Genomic DNA, 5,492 nt, shown 5'->3' with positions numbered 1-5,492 from the left:
TTATAGACAAAAAACATAAGCAATTGATCAATAGATGTTGAATAATAATTCAATCAATAGTTGACAAAGGCTCATCTAAATGTCTATAGACAAAAAACACAAGCAATTGATCAATAGATGTTGAGTAATAAATCAATCAATAGTTGACAATGGCTCATCTAAATTTTTATAGACAAACAACATAAGCAATTGATCAATAGATGTTGAATAATAATTCAATCCATAGTTGACAATGGCTCATCTAAATTTTTATAGACAAACAACATAAGCAATTGATCAATAGATGTTGAATAATAAATCAATCCATAGTTGACAATGGCTCATCTAAATGTTTATAGACAAAGAACATAAGCAATTGATCAATAGATGTTGAATAATAAATCAATCCATAATTGGCAAAGTCTCATCTAAATTTCTATAAGCAAACAACATAAGCAATTAATCAATAGATGTTGAATAATAAATCAATCCACAGTTGACAAATGCTCATCTAAATGTCTATAGACAAACAACATAAGCAATTGATCAATAGATTTTGAGTAATAAACCAATCCATAGTTGACAACGGCTAATCTAAATTTCTATAGACAAACAACATAAGCAATTGATCAATAGATGTTGAGTAATAAATCAATCCATAGTTGGCAATGGCTGATCTGAATTTCTATAGGCAAACAACATAACCAATTAATCAATAGATTTTGAGTAATAAACCAATCCATAGTTGACAATGGCTCATCTAAATGTTTATAGACAAACAACATAAGCAATTGATCAATAGATGTTGAATAATAAATCAATCCATAGTTGGCAATGGCTCATCTAAATGTTTATAGGCAAACAACATAAGCAATTGATCAATAGATTTTGAATAATAAATCAATCCATAGTTGGCAATGACTCATCTAAATTTCTATAAGCAAACAACATAAGCAATTAATCAATAGATGTTGAGTAATAAATCAATCCACAGTTGGCAATGGCTCATCTAAATTTCTATAAGCAAAAAACATAAGCAATTGATCAATAGATGTTGAGTAATAAACCAATCCATATTTTGCAAAGGCTCATCTAAATTTCTATAAGCAAACAACATAACCAATTGATCAATAGATGTTGAATAATAATCCAATCCATAGTTGGCAAAGGCTCATCTGAATTTCTATAAGCAAAAAAAATAAGCAATTGATCAATAGATGTTGAGTAATAAATCAATCCATAGTTGGCAATGTCTCATCTAAATTTTTATAGGCAAACAACATAATCAATTGATCAATAGATGTTGAATAATGAATCAATCCATAGTTGACAAAGGCTCATCTGAATTTTTATAAACAAACAACATAACCAATTTATCAACAGATGTTGAACAATAAATCAATCAATGGTTGACAAAGGCTCATCTAAATGTCTATAAGCAAACAACAGAACCAATTGATCAATAGATGTTGAATAATAAATCAATCCATAGTTTACAAAGTCTCATCTAAATTTCTATAGGCAAAAAAAATAAGCAATGGATCAATAGATGTTGAATAATAAATCAATCCATAGTTGACAATGGCTCATCTAAATGTTTATAGACAAACAACATACGCAATTGATCAATAGATGTTGAATAATAAATCAATCCATAGTTGACAATGGCTCATCTAAATGTTTATAGACAAACAACATAAGCAATTGATCAATAGATGTTGAATAATGAATCAATCCATAGTTGACAATGGCTCATCTAAATTTTTATAGACAAACAACATAAGCAATTGATCAATAGATGTTGAATAAAAAATTAATCCACAGTTGACAATGGCTCATCTAAATGTTTATAGACAAAAAACATGACCAATTGATCAATAGATGTTGAATAATAAATCAATCCATAGTTGACAATGGCTCATCTGAATATTTATAGGCAAACAACATAAGCAATTGATCAATAGATGTAGAGTAATAAATCAATCCACAGTTGGCAATGGCTCATCTAAATGTTTATAGACAAACAACATAAGCAATTAATCAATAGATGTTGAATAATAAATCAATCCACAGTTGACAATGGCTCATCTAAATGTTTATAGACAAACAACATAAGCAATTGATCAATAGATGTTGAATAATAAATCAATCCATAGTTGACAATGGCTCATCTAAATATCTATAAGCAAACAACATAAGCAATTGATCAATAGATTTTGAATAATGAATCAATCCATAGTTGACAACGGCTCATCTAAATTTTTATAGACAAACAAAATAAGCAATTGATCAATAGATGTTGAATAATAAATCAATCCATAGTTGACGATAGCTCATCTAAATATTTATAGACAAACAACATAAGCAATTGATCAATAGATGTTGAGCAATAAATCAATCCATGGTTGACAATGACTCATCTAAATGTTTATAAACAAAAAACATAAGCAATTGATCAATAGATTTTGAATAATAAATAAATCAACAGTTTGCTATTTATCATATAAATTTTTATCTAAAAACAACAAAAGTACTTTATCCATAGATGTTGATTAATGAATCAATCACCAGATGACAAATTATCATATAAATACGTATATCCACAGACCAAGATAAATATATCAATAGATGTTGAATAATAAATCAATCCATAGTTGACTATAGCTCATCTAAATGTTTATAGACAAACAACATAACCAATTGATCAATAGATGTTGAATAATAAATCAATCCATAGTTGACAATGGCTCATCTAAATGTTTATAGACAAACAACATAAGCAATTGATCAATAGATGTTGAATAATAAATCAATCAATAGTTGACAATGGCTCATCTAAATATTTATAGCCAAACAACATAAGCAATTGATCAATAGATTTTGAATAATAAATCAATCAATAGTTGACAATAATTACATTTAAAAACAATCTGGTCAGTCTAGAGATACAAGCTAAAATTAAATAGAGCCTATAAAGAGCAAAGGCTCATGACTCAAGGCCTTGTTTGTCCAAAGTTTGGTGCAATATACTTTATTCCCTAATCTCAAATTTGGGCTATTGACTCAGAATCTCATCCCACATCCAATATGCTATCAGGGAAGTGGGTATCCCAAAATGTTTCAATATTTTCAAACTTTGCATTTTTGTCTCTTATGTCTTAGTTCTTGGTAAAAGTCCAGGACTCTAGCTATACATAAGGAAACATATTGAGAAATCAATTCTTGCTTCCTAATATGCAGAATAATCCTAGCTAACTCATTTTGCAGGGGGTAGAACCTTTACTGTTGTACATTTTTTTTTTTTTATTCTGAAAAATAAACATGGATTCAACTGCAGTTTTCTATTTTCATATGCTCTATATATGTAATTAAACATCATCAGAGCCATCTAATTATTCCTCACAAAAACTTATCAATAGACAAATGTCAATAAATTAGGTTAAGTTAGGTTAAATGGAATTTGGGTGTTTGCTTATAAACAATTTTTAAGTCTTGGAGAATAGACACAAAGATTTAGAAACATGATAGAAAAACTGGAGGTACTTGTATGATATATGTCTAACCTAATGTTCTTCTAATATGTCTTTGACACTTGATCCTAATGAAATATACCAAATTAAGATAAAATATAATACTTTAGAAACAAATTTGGGCTATATATTTGCATATTATGGGGAGGCAGGGTAAAGTATAGTGGGTCTGCATGCCCAATGTGTTAGGTAAAATTACTTTGCATATTATGCAAAAAAAATTGTTTCTAACTTCACACTGTCCAAATACTTTACCCCTACCCCATCCCTTATGCAAATAGCCCAGATAGCCCAAATTATATATTTTCTATCTATTCTGTCACTTCTCTTTATCCTGTCTTAGACTATGCTGAAAGAAAGTAACAAAAAGATTCTGGTTTCTAGAGCCTAACATATGAATGAATTGACAACTTGAGTTAATTCTTGTAACCGGAAATACAAGAAAAGAAATGAAGATGAAGGTTCTCCCCCTGCAAAATGTGATAACTAGGATTATGCTGCATATTATGAAGTAAGAACTGATTTCTTAACATGTTTCCTTATGTACAGCTGGAATTCTGGGCTTACAACCAGTTCTTTATTGATAATTTGATATGGTCAATCCTACTATATATATATATATATAAATTGGGTAAATTTTTGGTAGTTCATTTTATTGACTTATGAATAGGCTAAAGTAAATATGCTAGTCAATGCCTTTTTTATGCTCTTTACAAATATAGCCTAATAATCATTTTTGTCACAAAAGAATTTCACTCCCACCACTATACAGGGGCAGATCCAGGATTTTTTAGGGGGGGGGGGCACAAAATAGGTTGATCCAATAAACTTGTGTTAGGAGCAGGAAAATTAGGGCAAACTTGTGTTAATTAAGTAAATTACACTACTTTAGACAACATTAGGGGGGGCACACCCCCTGGATCAATCAATGCCCCTATATATACCAATTCAGGGTATATATTTGCATGTTCGGGGGGGGAGGGGGGTACAGTTTAAACTTACCTCCCATTTACATTAGATAGCCTATAAACTTTACCTCTAGCCTCCAAATGTGCAAATATATACCCTGACTTGGTATATATAGGGGGTAAAATTCATTTCCAACAAAAATGATTGTCATGTTTGGAAAGAGCATAAAAAAAAGGTATCAAGTAGTATGTTTACTTTATTCATTCATAAGTCAATAATGTGAACTGCTGAAAATTTACCATAAATTGTTAATTAAACTGGATCATGGTGAACCAACAGTTGTGAATTGCATGCTTTTAGCAAAATGGAATTATAGGCTAATGAAGTACAGTAAGTTTTAACCATTACAAAAGTTAACATAGGCTATCTGTCAAGGTGAATAATAGGTAAACTTAATATTTACCGAATAATATTTCAAAATTACCTTTCTAGGCTGTATAAAAATCTGGATTTACATTTTATATGCACTCGTAGCCAACACAATCTCTTTTGTATTCTATCAGTAGCCTGTGAGAATTTTAAAGCTTCTTAGCTTGATTTTTTTCGATTCGTATAAAGATTCGTTACATTTAGTATCGCTATCTGTAAAATCAAAAAAGCAAGCCCGATTACAAATTATTTGGATCACTGGGTTCATTTTTGGAAGAATCCTGTGGTGGCGCAGTGGGTTTGAGCAGGGGCGTCGTTTCGGGAAGGGGGGGCTCTGCCCTTCGCTTTTGAAAAAATGAAGAAAATAACTATTATATAGCCCATTCCCCTGGACTATCCGGATATGGACCCCTCTTGCACCCCTTCCAATAAAAATGCTGAAGCTACTCCCCTGGGTTTGATCTAAATAATAAGGGAGCCAGAGTTCAACCTTGGCGTCAGCAACACACTGAAGGGCCGAGGCGATAACTTTATTAGTGAAGAACCGTAGTTAATCCGATACAATACCTTATATTTTTAGATGTGTTTTGGAGCCCTTCCCTTTGAGATTCTGTATCCCATGGCCCTAAAATTACAATTTTCTCT

The 5,492-nt window shown here is 30.8% G+C and overlaps 1 protein-coding gene across 2 annotated transcripts in view; it reads right to left on the bottom strand.

The window, feature by feature from the left end:
- Window positions 1-5,021, bottom strand: part of SppL (signal peptide peptidase-like protein) — a 165,160-nt gene extending 160,139 nt beyond the window's left edge. Inside the window, exon 1 of one of the 2 annotated variants that reach the window (XM_089086667.1) lies at window positions 4,903-5,021. The gene's annotated coding sequence lies outside the window, so the exon portion shown is untranslated. The remainder of the gene's footprint in view (window positions 1-4,902) is intronic. The other variant, XM_089086668.1, reaches the window with a different exon arrangement.
- Between the last annotated feature and the right edge of the window lie 471 nt (window positions 5,022-5,492).

Source organism: Artemia sp. Qi Xiang Cuo, chromosome 3 (assembly GCF_049724085.1).
Source record: "Artemia sp. Qi Xiang Cuo chromosome 3, ASM4972408v1, whole genome shotgun sequence".
Classification (NCBI taxonomy): Eukaryota; Metazoa; Arthropoda; class Branchiopoda; order Anostraca; family Artemiidae; genus Artemia; species Artemia sp. Qi Xiang Cuo.
This window is presented reverse-complemented; position numbering and strand designations above follow the sequence as displayed.